This window comes from Lolium perenne, chromosome 2 (assembly GCF_019359855.2).
Source record: "Lolium perenne isolate Kyuss_39 chromosome 2, Kyuss_2.0, whole genome shotgun sequence".
In the NCBI taxonomy this organism is placed as follows: domain Eukaryota; kingdom Viridiplantae; phylum Streptophyta; class Magnoliopsida; order Poales; family Poaceae; genus Lolium; species Lolium perenne.
This window is the reverse complement of record NC_067245.2, coordinates 331,714,465-331,732,910: the sequence shown is the minus strand read 5'-3', so window position 1 is coordinate 331,732,910 and position 18,446 is coordinate 331,714,465. Positions and strand designations below refer to the sequence as shown.

Here is an 18,446-nt window from a genome sequence, read left to right as displayed (position 1 = left end):
TCTTATCTTGCTTTCTATGCTGTCGATTTTTAATCACAGCGATGATGAGGAAGAAGTACCAACTTTTGACGTGGCTCCTCGGACGAGCATGTCACATACTTTACTTGTCTCGGATACGCCAGTTGAAGGAGAAGAATCCTCGCCTCCTCAACAAAACGTCGTCACCACTACTCCGCCATCAAGCCCCCTTGCTCCTTCACCAAAAAGGACAAGGATTGAAATGATCATTGAGCCTGCCCCTCAATTGGGTAGCTCTTCTACTCCGCTCTTGGATGATGTAAGTTTTTTAATTTTCTTGCCAATATCTATATTTCCTCTATTTGCTTTTTTACGCCTTCATTCTTTTTCCATACCGATGTTTCTCTTTCTTTGTTCTTCTTTGACAGCCCATGATCAAAGAGCTTATTCGCATCGGATCCCAATTCATTGGGTACCGTGAGTATGCCAGCAGAACTGAAGGTAATAATTTTTTTTGCTGTCGTTGTTTCTGACTTCTTGCTCCTGTTTTTTGTCGCAATTTTGACCTTTCTTTTCTATTTTGACAGAGAAACTTGCAGAGGCCAACAAGCTTGCCGACACTCTTGCTCAAAAACTGGAGCAAAGTGAAGCGGCCCGCAAGAAAGCCGAACTTGTTGCTAGCGAAGCCAAAGCAGAGGCTAATGAAGCCAAGGCAAAAGCTGCTAGTGTCGAGGAACTGCAGAAGAGACTTGAAGATACTGAAACTGCTTTAAACGAGCACACAGCCGCACAGGCTACTCGTGAAAAGGGAATCCTCAAGCGCCTGAATTCGCAAAATCGGCGCTTCCAAGGTAATTTTATCGATCCCTTCTATTTTTTATAGGACCTGCTTTTTCTTGCTTTTGACCAACGTTTATTTCCTGTTGCAGGCCAAACAAACCAAGAGTTTGATCTGGAGAATCCCGACAATGATCCTCTCCTTGACGCACTTTCTTATTTGGAGTTTCATGGATCCGAAATTCGTGAAGGCGTGGTGAATGCTGACGCAGGATTGTCGAAGCTATTCCCCTACTTCTTCCCGAAGAAAGAGGAGCCCAAGACTTTCCTTGCCCTTGCCCAGAGCTTCAATCCATCAGAGGACCTTGGGCTGAAAATGCGCCAGGAGAACATGAAGATTGCTGTCGAGAGCACTGTTGCCTTGGTCGCCGATGCCCAACAAACTGTTGACTGGATGAAGGTTGGCGACACCGAGCAGATAGAGCAAACAAAATGGCGGTCTTTGATCAAGGCAGCCAAGCCCAATACGAAGAAAATTCTGGCCTATCTCGGGATCAAGCCATCTTCAACTCCTAGCTCATCGAGGCCGGAGGTCTAGTTGCATGCCTCTTTGTTTTTTGCTTTCTCTGTCTCTTTTGCCCTTGTCGCCAATTTAGCTGTGGCGACAATTATCCTGGTAGTCCTTTTGGAGAAACTTTCTTTTGTAATGTCTATGTAAATTTTTCTAGAAATTAATGAAATTCCTTCTGGCACTATCATTGATCCTGGCGCTTTCTTTTCCAGTTAATATTTGATAACTATTCGACCAATCCTTGCTCTGCCGATGCTTCACCTGCTTCTTCCTTCTGGAAGAAAATGCTAGTTGATAACGACCCCCTTGAAGGTTCTTCGAGCAAACATTTCTCGGAGGATTTGCAAGAACTTCGACAACAACTTCAATCCATGAAGAAACAAACTCTGGCAATGATGGAACAGTCTCGGAAAGCATCCGAACAAGAAAAACTTGCTCTCCAACAAGCCAAAGAGGCTATGGCTGCCAAGGATACTGCTGTATTGGAAGCAAAGGAAGCCACTACCCAAGAAAATAGCATGCTCGAGCTAATGTTGGAGGCTAGCACAGATATGTTAGGTATGTTTTTCCAACCTCACAATGCCTCCTCTTTATTTTGCTGTGCCCCCCTTCAAATTTCTTGCCTTGTCGCTTAATAGGCTCGGTTCTTGATACTGCCGCCGAAGATCGAAGAGTAAACGAGAGAACAAATCTTCTTGTCAATCTTTCTCTTAACCATGGCTGTTTATTCTGGGCCACCCCTGAACGAACCCAGCAAATTGTCAGGTTCCAAGATCGTGCTTGCCAAGTGCGCGAATTTCTCAATTTTTGCACGACAACATTAACCCTTGTTTACAAGACTTTGTTTCCTCGAAATGAAGTTCCCAAAACTCTTCCTGAATTGCTGGAGATATTCAGAGATGCTCCTCGCATTCATAATTTTGTGCGAGCTCAATTGACTGATGGAGCAAGGTTCGCCATGGTTATGATAAATATTTGCCATCCAAAATTAGACCTGACGAAGATTGTTGCTGATTGCCTGGCCAAGAAATCGCGGGGGAAAAATGATATTGACACAATCAATGAGATGGTAACTCCTGTGGCCGAGTCGATGATAGATGAGCTTCTTCGGATGGACTCAGAATTCTTCGTCAAGGGGTCCTATGCTGAACATAAAACAACCAGAGGCTTGTCCATAGATAGTATTTTAGGCTTTGACTGATTTGTACCATATTGGAAAACATTATGTCTGTATCTTTTTTGATTTCTTTTTTATTTCCGAAGAAATTTGTTGTATATTGTAAAGTGCTCTATATTGTTGGAGCCCCCGAGCCTTCTGGCTAGAGTTTGTACTGTTTTTTCCATCTCGAAGATTTTTCCTCTTGTCGTAAGAAGATATCTTTATTTTTTCACCAAATAGGTTGCAAGTCTCCGAGTATCTTAATGTCGAAGTTCTATATTTTTGTTGCGAGGTTCTTAGACCAAAGCAATAAGATTTTTGACGTGTAGACTATATTTATAATTGTTAGCTTCCGATTTTTATATTTGGCGAGGTATAAGTGTACCAAGGCGAAATATTTCGGTAAGTCTAGTTTGTCTATATTGTACGTATTTTGAGACTTGAAGGCGTTGAGCCCCCGAGCGTGTCGAAGGATAAGAAGTATATCTCCACTATCTTTATTATATTTGCAGCACCGCGAGCCCGCCTTATTAAAAACCTTTCCGGCCCCACTCGGTGCCCCGAAAAGGAAAAGAGTGCGTCTGAAAACTCGCGGGTGTTTCAGTACATTGTATTTTTACAGAGAAGGACTATGTTTCAACTCTAGGCGTAGAACCGCCTGAGCTGCGCTACGTTCCAGGGGTTTTTCTCGGGAGCCCCTGTCTTCTTGTCCTTGATCCTGTATGCGCCTCCGTCGATGACTTCCGTGACAACGTAAGGCCCCAACCATGGTGATTCGAGCTTCTCAGTACTTTTTTGATTTAACCGCAAGACCAAATCCCCAACTTGAAAAGATCTTGGTCTTAACCGTCGACTGTGGTAGTTTTTGAGGTCTTGCTGGTATTTGGTGACTCGTGAAAGTACTTCATCGCGAGCTTCGTCGAGTGCGTCCATATCATCCTCCCGAGCTTTTTGTGATGTTTCTTCGTCATACTCTGTTACCCTTAGAGAATCATGCTCTATTTCAATTGGTAGTACTGCTTCGGCTCCGTGGACGAGAAAAAACGGAGTTTCTTGTGTCGCCGTATTTGGTGTTGTTCGGACGCTCCACAAAACACTTGGCAATTCCTCTGGCCAAGTATGTCGAGCTTTTTCAAGCGGTCCTAGCAGGCGCTTTTTGAGGCCGTTGCAGATGATACCATTGGCTTTCTCGACTTGTCCGTTAGTTTGCGGGTGCCCAACTGACGCAAAGTGCAATTTAATGCCTACTTCTGCGCAGTATTCCTTGAATTCCTTGGATGTGAAGTTTGAACCATTATCTGTAACAATGCTATGAGGCACCCCAAACCGAAAAACGAGGCCTTTCACAAACTTTATTGCCGACGCTGCATCTGGTGAATTTATTGGCTTCGCTTCTACCCACTTGGTGAATGTGTCGACAGCGACCAGCAAGTACTCATATCCTCCTGGCGAAGCTTTGTGCAACTTGCCCACCATATCAAGTCCCCATTGGGCAAAGGGCCACGGCAATGGTATTGGTGTTAATTCCGCCGCTGGAGAGTGAGGTTTTGCGGCAAATCTTTGACACGCGTCGCAAGTTCTTACTATTTCCTTGGCATCCTCGATTGCTGTTAACCAATAGAATCCTGCCCGAAAAACTTTGGCTGCAATAGCTCGACTACTTGCGTGGTGGCCACATATTCCTTCGTGTACATCCTTCAGAATTATTCTTCCTTCCTCGGGTGTGACACACCTTTGCAGAACGCCTGAAATACTTCGCTTGTATAACTCCCCTTTGATCACTGTGAAAGCTTTGGATCGTCGAATAATTCGCCTGGCCTCAACTGGATCGTCGGGTATTTCTTTCTTGAGGATATATGATATATATGCTTGCATCCAAGGAACTTCTACCATCATCACAAGTTCTTGGTCCTCTTCATCCTCCGTGGTTTCTTTGAGGGGCGCCGAAGTTTTTCCTTCCTTTGCTTTTTTCTGCACCTTTTTCGGCTTCGTGGATCTCTCCGTTATTTCTTCCCAAAATACTCCTGGTGGGATTGGGAGGCACTGCGACCCGATGTTTGCGAGAACGTCGGCTTCATCATTGCTCAATCTACTGATGTGATTTACCTCGCATCCATCAAACAGCTTCTCTAGCTCATTGTACACCTCCTTGTATGCCATCATGCTATCGTTGACTGCGTCACATTGGTTCATAACCTACTGAGCCACCAATTGTGAGTCGCCAAAGATTTTTAGTCGAGTTGCACCGCAAGCTTTCGCCATCTTCATCCCGTGTATGAGGGCTTCATATTCTGCTTCATTGTTGGATGCGTTAGGGAACGTCATCCGAAGGACGTATTTCAATTTGTCGCCTTCAGGTGATATAAGTACTACTCCTGCGCCAGCTCCTTCTGCTCTCTTGGACCCATCGAAGTTCATGGTCCAAGTTCTCGACAAATCTGGGGGTCCCGTGTTTTGTAGCTCCATCCACTCTGCAATGAAATCTGGCAGAACTTGCGACTTGATTGCCTTTCTTTTTTCATACGTGATGTCCCGAGGGGAAAGTTCTATTCCCCAAAGGGAGACACGCCCTGTAGCTTCTGGATTGTTTAGTATATTTGAAAGAGGTGCTTCGTTGACTACTATTATCGGGTGTGCCGAAAAATAGTGGCGCAACTTCCTTGCCGTTGCAATTACTCCATATCCTAGTTTCTGGTACTGCGGGTACCGCTGTTTGGAAGGCGATAAAACTTGGCCTTTGCACTCCATGGAGTTTTCCTTCTTCTTCTCTTTCAACAACTAGCACCGTGCTAACCACTTGGGGCGTGGCTGCGATATACAGCAGGAGAGGTTCCTTTTCCTTCGGCGCCACCAAGATTGGTGGTGTCGAGATTGTGCGGTTCAAATCCTCGAAAGCTCTGTCGGCCTCTTCGTTCCACTGGAATTTCTCTCCTTGCTTTATCAGAGCGTAAAATGGTAACGCTTTTTCTCCCAGCCTGGCGACGAATCTGCTCAAAGCTGCGACTCGCCCAGTTAGCTGCTGTATTTCTTTCAACTTTGTTGGCTTCCTCATTGTTGCGATAGCTTGTATTTTGTCGGGATTTGCTTCAATTCCTCTTGCTGAAACTAGAAACCCCAGAAGTTCTCCTGCTGGAACGCCAAAAGAACACTTCGTCGGGTTCAGCTTGAGGCAGAATTTGTCGAGGTTGTCAAAGGTTTCCTTGAGATCCTCGATCAGCGTTGCCCCCTTTTTTGACGTTATGACGACATCATCGATGTATACTTGCACGTTTTTCCCAATCTGTGTCGCCAAACACTTCTGCATCATCCTCTGATATGTTGCTCCCGCGTTTTTTTAGACCAAAGGGCATTGTTCTGTAGCAAAACACGCCGTAAGGTGTTATGAACGCTATTTTGGCCTCATCGTCTTCTTTTAGTCTGATCTGGTTATAACCAAAGTATGCATCCAAGAAGGAAAGACGTTCACATCCTGCCGTGGAGTTGATGATTTGATCGATCCTTGGGAGGGGAAAGTGATCCTTAGGACAATGTTTATTGAGACACGTAAAGTCGACGCACATGCGAAGGACTTTCGTGTGTTTCTTCGGCACCATCACTGGGTTAGCTACCCATGTGGCTTCTGTAGATATCTCTTTGATAAAACCAGCATCCTTAAGTCGATCTATTTCTGATAGCATAGCTTTCCGGTTTGGTTCCGAAAAACGCCGCAAGGGTTGTTTGATTGGTCTCGCGAGAGGATCCAAGTTGAGGTGGTGCTCGGCAAGTTCCCTGGGTACTCCTGGCATGTCAGCTGGACACCATGCGAAGATTTTCCAGTGCTCACGGAGGAACTTGATGAGCGCGCTTTCCTATGCGAGATCCATATTTGTTGCAATGGACGTCGTCTTTTTCGGGTCTGTCGGGTGAATCTGTACCTCCTTAGAATTTTTCTCGGTATTGAAAGTTGATTCTTTATTTGGCCTTCCAACGTCTGGCAGCACGTCGTAGTCGGTCATACTTCTTGACGCCAAATACTCAGCTTGCATCCCGAAAGTTTCTGATATCCGATGAAAATCCTTATCGCACTTATCGGCTAAGGCGAAGCTTCCTTTGACTGTGATTGGTCCCTTCGGTCCAGGCATCCTCCACAACAGGTATGTATAGTGTGGCACCGCCATAAATCTAGCATATGCTGGTCGTCCCAACAGAGCGTGGTACTGCGACGGAAAATCCACAACTTCAAATTCCAGCTTCTCGATTCTATAATTCTCTCGGGTTCCAAACTGAACGTCGAGATTGATCTTCCCCAATGGATAACTTGGTTTCTCCGGTGTGATACCATGGAACCTCGTGTCTGTTGGCTTCAAGTTTGCTAGGGATATGTTCATCTTCCTCAATGTATCTGCATACATAAGGTTTAAGCTGCTGCCGCCGTCTATGAACACTCGAGAGACATCAAATCCCGCAATAATCGCTGGTAAGATAAGTGCCGACTGCCCCGGTCGAGGAACTTGCTGCGGATGATCTGCTATGGTGAAGCCAATATCTTGCCCCGACCAATTAAGATACTCGATCGTTGCTGGAGGCATTTTTTCTGCCATGAACACCGTCGTGAGATTACTTTCTGAGCTCGTTGGATGGCCTTCCCTTCGAATCATCGACACCGCTCCGTTGGAGTTAGGATCAACGTAAGGTGGTGGTGGAGGTGCTGCCGCTATTCGAGCTGATGTCGATTGTCTTCTGTAATCGCGGGGGAGGTGGCAAGTGAATCTCGCTCCCGGGTTCTCGAGGATTTCTCTGTGCTGCCCGAGCGTTAGCGTGCTCGCCCACCTTAACATTGCCCTGGAAATTGCGACAATCTTTCTGCGCAGATGTCCCGACCGTCTTTTTCCGTTCTTGTCGAGGAAAAGTGCATCCGACACGGCCCATTCATCATCTCTTCAGAGACACGAAAGGCCTCGGGAACCTAGGCCCGCTATTTTGCCTGTTGTTTCGAGAATCGTCTCTATTATCGCCTCGCTGCTCATTGCTTCTCTGATAATCATCTCTGTTGTTTCCTCCTGTGTTTGCCCGAAAACCTGCCGAAATTTGTCCTGGAGCATCATAGTTCGGGTATTGCCGAGGAAATCGTCGCCTCGGTTGATAGTTTCGACCACGGTCCTCATCTGGCGACCTGTGCCATTTGTTGTGGACAGCATCTTCTCCATCTGCCCATCTGTTTGCTATTTCCATTAACGCGGATACTGTCTTTGGGTTGGTCCTTCCCAAGTCTTCGACAAAATCTCCACGCCTGATTCCTGCGACAAACGCATCTATCGCTCTCTCGTCAGATATATTTTCTGCCGAGTTTTTGATGATGTTCCACCTTTGGATATATTTTCTCATTGGCTCGTCCGGCTTTTGTCGACATGCTCTCAACTCCTCCAACGACGCAGATTTTTTGCATGTGGACCGGAAGTTCTTGACGAACACGTCCTCGAAGCTTTCCCAGCTGTCGATAGATCCTGGAGGAAGTTTTCTTTATCCAAGATCGTGCGGCTCCACTCAAATGCACCTGGATGCTTTGCATAGCTGTTGCCCTGGTTCCTCCTGTGAGCTTCACCGTCTCGAGATAATCAACTAGCCAATCTTCTGGATCTTGAAGGCCGTCGAATTTTTTGAAATTATCAGGCAACTTGAATCCCGAAGGTACTCGAGTTTTCCGCACTCTCCTCGTGAAACACGGCAAACCGCACATATCCTCGTCGTTTAACTCTGGGGACTGCCGATGTTCTCTTCTGCTTTGTCGCGCTCTGTCGACCCTTGCTTGTTCTGCCGTATCTCTTGCTCCACTTGGTCCTTCAGGAGCTGCTGCTGCTGCCGTAGGTCGTGGACTATTTTGCCTTGCTGTTCCTTCGGGAGGTGTTGATACAAACGCCGTCCCCATGGCTCCAACTCCTGCTATCGCCATGTTGTACAATGTTTCCCTTGGATCTCCTGGAGGTGGTTTAGATGCGAGGATAAAAGCATGTGTCGCCATATACCCAGCCTCTGGTGTCTTAGGGATGATGTTTCCTCTTGTGTCTATTGACATAAAGGACATGTCGAGGTTTTGGACAAGGTGCTCTCTTTCTGCTTCGGGTATGTGTTGTAACCTTGATCTCGCTCTGTTCCGAGCCTCCTTGTGGCTATCACCCGAAGTTCTAGATTGTCGACTCAGCTCTGCTCTTCTCCTGCTGGATGCAGAAGCTGCCTCCTTTCTTCTGTTTAACTCAGCTGTCTGTTTTTCCAATTCCCTTGCCGTTCGTGCGAGCCTATATTGATATGCTTGTAATTCCTCTGGCGTGGCTGTGGTAGCCATTGGTTCTGAGCCGTCCATAGCTCTTGCGGCTCTATCCCATGCTGCTTGCGGGAGTTGAACTCTGTGTCGCGGCTGTGGCCCGACGTATTTATTGCCCAAGCCTCGTCGCAGATCGGAGGGATCGACGTATGGATTTCCCAGATCGTCGAAAGCCTCAGATGTTTCCTCTTGATCATTGCTTGGCTCTCCAATGGCATAAATCTGATGATATTTTGTATTCAGATCTATGTTGGGTTTGGTGACACCATCGTTGAGATTGGTGAAGACCTTGCCCACTGTAGTAGATTTGTCGATGAAGTCGTAACTGTCGACACTGCTTGAGCCATCGCTTATATATGAGTCCGCAGATGACTCAAACGACATGTCGCTGAAGATCTTGGTGAGTTTCTCTCTTGCCCTGATGCTGATGTAGCGTGACGATGAAGTTTCTTCTTCTCCTGATTCAGTTGACAGCGTACAGCTTGAAAAATCGGAATCGACCGCCGATGATCCCGACGAAATCGGAATTTCGACACGATACGATCCTTCCTTCTCGACGCGAAAGCGAAACCTTCCGAACGTCATCTCCATAGGCTCCGCCAGATACGCATATGCATCCAAACGGGAGGGTGGGTGAGGAACAAAATCAACAGGACCAGCAGCGATCTGTTTACCTCGATCCATTGCGTTGCTTGCAGTTGATGATGTCGAAGATCTTGAACGTGCCATCGAGATCAGATCCTTACGCCTCTAATTCCCACAGACGGCGCCAATTGACAAGGTATTAACTTGTCAATGCCTATGGATTGTAGGCTAGGGTTTAGTTGGAAGTAGAGGGCAAGTAGATCTCGAAGGTTTCAGCCGAAAAGTACTCGACGATTATGAAAACTAGGGTTGGTAAACAATGATTCGATGATCTCTGCGTCCCTCGACTCCACCTTATATAGGAGGCGGAGCCGAGGGATTCGTGCTGTACAAGTTACAAAGTCCGGGAAGGTTTCTAACTCATCCCGCAAGATTACAAATAAGACTTTCTATTACAACTCTAGCTTTCCTTAATACTATCTTGGGCTTCCGAATCTTCTTATTCTTCGCGTAGTGGGCCTTCAGTAAACCCCGGGTACTATCTCCGGCAGGCCCATTTGGGATGCCTATGTCAGCAGGGGCCCCACACCATAGGCCAGCGCGGGCCCCATGCTGGCCGCGCCGCCCTATGGTTACAGGCCCTCGTGGCCCCACTTCGTATCCCCTTCGGTCTTCTGGAAGCTTCGTGGAAAAATAAGACCCTGGGCGTTGATTTCGTCCAATTCCGAGAATATTTCCTTTGTAGGATTTCTGAAACCAAAAACAGCAGAAAACAGCAACTGGCTCTTCGGTATCTCGTCAATAGGTTAGTGCCGGAAAATGCATAATAATGACATAAAGTGTGTATAAAACATGTGAGTATTGTCATAAAACAAGCATGGAACATAAGAAATTATAGATACGTTTGAGACGTATCAAGCATCCCCAAGCTTAGTTCCTACTCGCCCTCGAGTAGGTAAACGATAACAATGATAATTTCTGAAGTGACATGCTACCAACATAATCTTGATCAACATTATTGTAAAGCATATGAGATGAATGTAGCGATTCAAAGCAATGATGAAGTCAATGAGTAAACAACTGAACCATATAGCAAAGACTTTTCATGAATAGTACTTTCAAGACAAGCATCAATAAAACTTGCATAAGAGTTAACTCATAAAGCAATAAATTCTTAGTAGAAAGCTTTGAAGCAACACAAAGGAAGATATAAGTTTCAGCGGTTGCTTTCAACTTCAACATGTTTATCTCATGGATGATTGTCAACATAAAGCAATATAACAAGTGCAATAGGTAGACATGTAAGAATCAATGCACACAGTTGACACAAGCGTTTGCTTCTAAGATAGAAAGAAGTAGGTAATTTGACTCAACATAAAGTAAAAGAGTGGCCCTTCGCAGAGGGAAGCATGGATTACTATTTTTGTGCTAGAGCTTTTATTTTGAAAACATAGAAACAATTTTGTCAACGGTAGTAATAAATCATATGTGTTATGTATAAGACATCCTAGAAGTTGCAAGCCTCATGCATAGAATATCAATAGTGCTCGCACCTTGTCCTAATTAGCTTGGATTAACACGGATTATCATTGCATAACATATGTTTCAACCAAGTGTCACAAAGGGGTACCTCTATGCCGCCTGTACAAAGGTCCAAGGAGATAGATCGCATTTGATTTCTCGTTTTTGATAGATCTCAACTTAGGACATCCATACCGGGACAACATAGACAACAGATAATGAACTCCTCTTTAATGCATAAGCATTCAACAACAGATAATATTCTCATAAGAGATTGAGGATTAGTTTCCAAACTGAAACTTCCACCATGATTCATGGCTTTAGTTAGTGGCCCAATGTTCTTCTCTAACAATATGCATACTCAAACCATTTGATCATGAAAATCGCCCTTACTTCAGACAAGACGAACATGCATAGCAACTCACATGATATTCAACAAAGGTGTAATAGTTGATGGCATCCCCAGAAACATGGTTATCGCTCAACAAGCAACTTATAAGAAATAAGATACATAAGCTACATATTCAATACCACGATAGTTTTTAAGGCTATTTTCCCATGAGCTATATATTGCAAAGACAAGGAATAGAGTTTTAAAGGTAGCACTCAAGTAATGTACTTTGGAATGGCGGAGAAATACCATGTAGCAGGTAGGTATGGTGGACACAAATGCATAGTTTTTGGCTCAAGGATTTGGATGCACGAGAAGAATTCCTGTCAATACAAGGCTTAGGCTAGCAAGGTTGTTTGAAGCAAACTCAAGTATGAACCGGTACAGCAAAACTTACATAAGAACATATTGAAGCCTTATAAGACTCTACACTGTCTTCCTTGTTGTTCAAACACCTTAACCAGAAAATATCTAGACTTAGAGAGACCAATCATGCAAACCAAATTTTAACAAGCTCTATGTAGTTCTTCATTAATAGGTGCAAAGTATATGATGCAAGAGCTTAAACATGATCTATATGAGCACAACAATTGCCAAGTATCAAATTATTCAAGACATTATACCAATTACCACATGAAGCATTTTCTGTTTCCAATCATATAACAATGAACGAAGCAGTTTCAACCTTCGCCATGAACATTAAAAGTAAAGTTAAGAACATATGTGTTCATATGCAACAGCGGAGCGTGTCTCTCTCCCAAACAAAGAATGCTAGGATCCGATTTTATTCAAACAAAAACAAAAAAACAAAAGCAAACAGACGCTCCAAGTAAAGCACATAAGATGTGACTGAATAAAAATATAGTTTCACTAGAGGTGACCTGATAAGTTGTCGATGAAGAAGGGGATGCCTTAGGCATCCCCAAGCTTAGATGCTTGAGTCTTCTTGAAATATGCTGCGATGAACCACGGGGGCATCCCCAGCTTAGAATTTTCACTCTTCTTGATCATATTGTATCATCCTCCTCTCTTGACCCTTGAAAACTTCCTCCACACCAAACTCGAAACAAACTCATTAGAGGGTTAGTGCATAATTGAAAATTCATATATTCAGAGGTGACATAATCATTCTTAACACTTCTGGACATTGCACAAAGCTACTGAAAGTTAATGGAACAAAGAAATCCATCAAACATAGCAAAATAGGCAATGCGAAATGAAAGGCAGAATCTGTCAAAACAGAACAGTCCGTAAAGACGAATTTTTCTGGGGCACTTAACTTGCTCAGATGAAAAAGCTCAAATTGAATGAAAGTTGCGTACATATCTGAGTATCACGCACGTAAATTGGCAGAATTGTCTGAGTTACCTACAGACGGGGCTGCTCAATTTCGTGACAGTAAGAAATCTGTTTCTGCGCAGTAATCCAAATCTAGTATCAACATTACTATCAAAGACTTTACTTGGCACAACAATGCAATAAAATAAAGATAAGGAGAGGTTGCTACAGTAGTAACAACTTCCAAGACTCAAATATAAAACAAAAGTGCAGAAGTAAAATAATGGGTTGTCTCCCATAAGCGCTTTTCTTTAACGCCTTTCAGCTAGGCGCAGAAAGTGTGAATCAAGTAACATCAAGAGATGAAGCATCAACATCATAATTTGTTCTAATAATAGAATCATAAGGTAACTTCATTCTCTTTCTAGGGAAGTGTTCCATACCTTTCTTGAGAGGAAATTGATACTTAATATTACCTTCCTTCATATCAATAGTAGCACCAACAGTTCGAAGAAAAGGTCTTCCCAATATAATGGGACAAGATGCATTGCATTCAATATCCAAGACAACAAAATCAACGGGGACAAGGTTATTGTTAACCATAATGCGAACATTATCAATCCTCCCCAAAGGTTTCTTTGTAGAATTATCAGCAAGATTAACATCCAAATAACAATTTTTCAATGGTGGCAAGTCAAGCATATTATAGATTTTCTTTGGCATAACAGAAATACTTGCACCAAGATCACATAAAGCATTACAATCAAAATCATTGACCTTCATCTTAATGATGGGCTCCCAACCATCTTCTAACTTCCTAGGAATAGAATTTTCAAGTTTTAGTTTATCTTCTCTAGCTTTTATGAGAGCATTTGTAATATGTTTTGTAAAGGCCAAATTTATAGCACTAGCATTGGGACTTCTAGCAAGTTTTTGTAAGAACTTTATGACTTTAGAGATATTACAATCATCAAAATCTAAACCATTATGATCTACAGCAATGGGATCATTGTCCCCAATATTTTGAAAAATTTCAGCAGTTTTATCACAAACAGTTTCAGCAGTTTCAATAGTGCAGCTTTTGCACGCTTTGCACTAGGAGTAGAAACATTGCCAACACCAATTATTTTATCATTGATAGTAGGAGGTTTAGCAACATGTGAAGCATCAACATTACTAGTGGTGGTAATAGTCCAAACTTTAGCTACATTATTCTCTTTAGCAAGTTTTTCGTTTTCTTCTCTTTCCCACCTAGCATGCAGTCCAGCCATTAATCTAATATTTTCATTAATTCGAACTTGGATGGCGTTTGCTGTAGCAAATGACTTAATATCTTTATCTTCATTAGGTATAACTTTCAATTTTAAAAGATCAACATCAGCAGCAAGACTATCAACCTTAGAAGCAAGAATATCAATTTTACCAAGCTTTTCCTCAACAGATTTGTTAAAAGCAGTTTGTGTACTAATAAATTCTTTAAGCATGGCTTCAAGACCAGAGGGTACACTTCTATTATTGTTGTAAGAATTACCATAACCATTACCATTATTAGAAGGATATGTCCTATAGTTGTTACCAGAATTATTCCTATAAGCATTGTTGTTGAAATTATTACTTTTAATGAAGTTCACATCAACATGCTCTTCTTGAGCAACCAATGAAGCTAAAGGAACATTATTAGGATCAACATTAGATCTACCATTCACAAGCATAGACATAATAGCATCAATTTTATCACTCAAGGAGGAGGTTTCTTCAACAGAATTTACCTTCTTACCTTGTGGAGCCCTTTCAGTGTGCCATTCAGAGTAGTTGATCATCATATTATCAAGAAGCTTTGTTGCCGCCCCCAAAGTGATGGACATAAAGGTACCTCTAGCAGCTGAATCCAATAGGTTCCGCGAAGAAAAATTTAATCCTGCATAGAAGGTTTGGATGATCATCCAAGTAGTTAGTCCATGGGTAGGGCAATTCTTTACCAAAGATTTCATTCTTTCCCATGCTTGAGCAACATGTTCATTATCCAATTGTTTAAAATTCATTATGCTACTTCTCAAAGATATAATTTTAGCAGGAGGATAATATCTATCAATGAAAGCATCTTTACATTTAGTCCATGAATCAATACTATTCTTAGGCAAAGATAGCAACCAATCTTTAGCTCTTCCTCTTAAGGAGAAAGGAAACAATTTCAATTTTATAATGTCACAATCTACATCCTTATACTTTTGCATTTCACAAAGTTCAACAAAATTATTAAGATGGGCAGCAGCATCATCAGAACTAACACCAGAAAATTGCACTCTCATAACAAGATTTAGTAAAGCAGGTTTAATTTCAAAAAATTCTGCTGTAGTTGCAGGTGGAGCAATATGTGTGCATAGGAAATCATTATTATTTATGCTAGTGAAGTCACACAACTTAGTATTCTCAGGAGTACCCATTTTAACAGTAGTAAATAAAGCAACCTAAATAAAGTAAATGCAAGTAACTATTTTTTTTGTTTTTTTAATATAGAGAACGCAAACAAGACAGTAAATAAAGTAAAACTAGTAACTAATTTTTTTGTGTTTTTAATATAGAGAACAAACAAAGCAGCAAATAAACTAAAGTAAAGCAAGACAAAAACAAAGTAAAGAGATTGGAAGTGGGAGACTCCCCTTGCAGCGTGTCTTGATCTCCCCGGCAATGGCGCCAGAAAAATCCTTGCTGACGTGCAGTTGACACACGTCCGTTGGGAACCCCAAGAGGAAGGTGTGTTGTGTACAGCAGCAAGTTTTCCCTTAGTGTGAAACCAAGGTTATCGAACCAGTAGGAGTCAAGAAACACGTGAAGGTTGTTGGTGACGGAGTGTAGTGCGGCGCAACACCAGGGATTCCGGCGCCAACGTGGAACCTGCACAACACAATCACAATACTTTGCCCCAACGTAACAGTGAGGTTGTCAATCTCACTGGCTAGCTGTAAACAAAGGATTAAACGTATGGTGTGGAAAATGATGTTTGTTTGCGAAGAACATTAAAGAACAGAGTTTGCAGTAGATTGTATTTCAGATGTAAAAGAATGGACCGGGGTCCACAGTTCACTAGTGGTGTCTCTCCCATAAGATAAATAGCATGTTGGGTGAACAAATTACAGTTGGGCAATTGACAAATAGAGAGGGCATAACAATGCACATACATATCATGATGACTACTATGAGATTTAATCAGGGCATTACGACAAAGTACATAGACCGCTATCCAGCATGCATCTATGCCTAAAAAGTCCACCTTCGGGTTAGCATCCGCACCCCTTCCAGTATTAAGTTGCAAACAACAGACAATTGCATTAAGTATGGTGCGTAATGTAATCAACACAAATATCCTTAGACAAAGCATTGATGTTTTATCCCTAGTGGCAACAACACATCCACAACCTTAGAACTTTCTGTCACTGTCCCAGATTCAATGGAGGCATGAACCCACTATCGAGCATAAATAGTTGATACGTCTCAAACGCATCTATAATTTCTTATGTTCCATGCTTGTTTTATGACAATACCTACATGTTTTGTTCACACTTTACATCGTTTTGATGCGTTTTCCGGAACTAACCTATTGACGAGATGCCGAAGTGCCAGTTCCTGTTTTCTGCTGTTTTTGGTTTCAGAAATCCTAGTAAGGAAATATTCTCGGAATTGGATGAAATCAACGCCCAGGGTCCTATTTTCACACGAAGCTTCCAGAAGACCGGAGGAGATACGAAGTGGGGCCACGAGGTGGCGCCACACTAAGGAGGCGCGGCCAGGCTAGGGCCCGCGCCGCCCTGTTGTGTGGGTCCCTCGTGACTCCACCGACCTTGCCCTTCCGCCTACTTAAAGCCTCTGTCGCGAAAACCCTAGACGAAAAAGCCACGGTACGAGAAACCTTCCAGAGCCGCCGCCATCGCGAAGCCAAGATCTGGGGGACAGGAGTCTCTGTTCCGGCACGCCGCCGGGATGGGGAAGTGCCCCTGGAAGGCTTCTCCATCAACACCACCGCCATCTTCATCAACGCTGCTGTCTCCCCTGAGGAGGGAGTAGTTCTCCATCGAGGCTAAGGGCTGTACCGGTAGCTATGTGGTTAATCTCTCTCCTATGTACTTCAATACAATAATCTCATGAGCTGCCTTACATGATTGAGATTCATATGATGATGCTTGTAATCTAGATGTCATTATGCTAGTCAAGTGGATTTTACTTATGTGATCTCCGGAGACTCCTTGTTCCACGTGTGTAAAGGTGACAGTGTGTGCACCGTGTGGGTCTCTTAGGCTATATTTCACAGAATACTTATTCACTGTTATGAATAGCATAGTGAAGTGCTTATTTATATCCCTTTATGATTGCAATGTGTTTTGTATCACTATTCATCTATGTGCTACTCTTGTGATGTTATTAAAGTAGTCTATTCCTCCTGCACGGTGTAATGGTGACAATGTGTGCATCGTGTAGTACTTGGCGTAGGTTATGATTGTAATCTCTTATAGATTATGAAGTTAACTATTGCTATGATAGTATTGATGTGATCTATTCCTCCTTCATAGTGTGATGGTGACAGTGTGCATGCTATGTTAGTACTTGGTTTAGTTGTGTTGATCTATCGTGCACTCTAAGGTTATTTAAACATGAATATCGAATATTGTGGAGCTTGTTAACTCCGGCATTGAGGGTTCGTGTAATCCTACACAATTAGTGGTGTTCATCATCTAACAAGAGAGTGTAGAGTATAGCATTTATCTATTTATTCTGTTATGTGATCAATGTTGAGAGTGTCCACTAGTGAAAGTATAATCCCTAGGCCTTGTTTCCAAATACTGCAATCATCGCTTGTTTACTGTTTTACTGCTTGTTTACTTCCTGCAATATTACTACCATCAACTGCACGCCAGCGAGCACTTTTCTGGCGCCGTTACTACTGCTCATATTCATTCATACCACTTGTATTTCACTATCTCTTCGCCGAACTAGTGCACCTATACACCTGACAAGTGTATTAGGTGTGTTGGGGACACAAGAGACTTCTTGCTTTGTGGTTGCAGGGTTGCTTGACAGGGATATCTTTGACCTCTTCCTCCCTGAGTTCGATAAACCTTGGGTGATCCACTTAAGGGAAACTTGCTGCTGTTCTACAAACCTCTGCTCTTGGAGGCCCAACACTGTCTACAAGAATAGAAGCACCCATAGACATCAAGCACTTTTCTGGCGCCGTTGCCGAGGAGGAAAGGTAAACGGCACTCACACACCGGATCCCGGCAACGAAGCACTTTTCTGGCGCCGTTGCCGGGGAGGAAAGGTAAAAGGCACTCATACTTCAGTCCCAGGTAACTAAGTACTTTTCTGTTGCCGTTGTGTGTGTGCTCGAAGCTATTTCCTATAGATCCTGCAATTTCATCTTTTTGTCTCTTGTTTTACACTAGTAAGGCTTAATTGAAGACAACAACAAAATGAGAGATCTTTATGAACTTTATCTTGAATTAGGACATGATGTGTTTGAAGAGAAAATTAAAAAACCCATGGAACTTATGCATGCTAATGGGAATGTTATTAGTATGAATGCTTTGAACACCATTGTTGCTAATGCTATGGAAGAATTTAAGCTTGGGGAGGTCGGTTTTGATGAAAATGATCTCTTTAGCCCTCCGGGTATTGAGGAGAAAGTTTATGTTGATTATGATATGCCTCCTATTTATGATGATTATAATGATAGTGGTCTTCTGGTGCCGCCTACTATGGAGGATAAGTTTAATTATGATTACAATATGCCTCCTATATTTGATGATGAGAATAATAATTATAGCTACTTTGTTGAATTTGCTCCCACTACAACTAATAAAATTGATTATGCTTATGTGGAGAGTAATGATACTTTTATGCATGTGAATAAGAA

At 42.9% G+C, this 18,446-nt stretch overlaps 1 long non-coding RNA gene across 1 annotated transcript; it reads left to right on the top strand.

The window, feature by feature from the left end:
- The first annotated feature begins 226 nt into the window (after positions 1 to 226).
- Positions 227 to 686, top strand: LOC127323397 (uncharacterized). Its single transcript, XR_007865669.2, has 3 exons — positions 227 to 277; positions 387 to 459; positions 546 to 686. It is a non-coding gene; the product is annotated as an uncharacterized lncRNA (long non-coding RNA).
- The last annotated feature ends 17,760 nt before the right edge of the window (positions 687 to 18,446 follow it).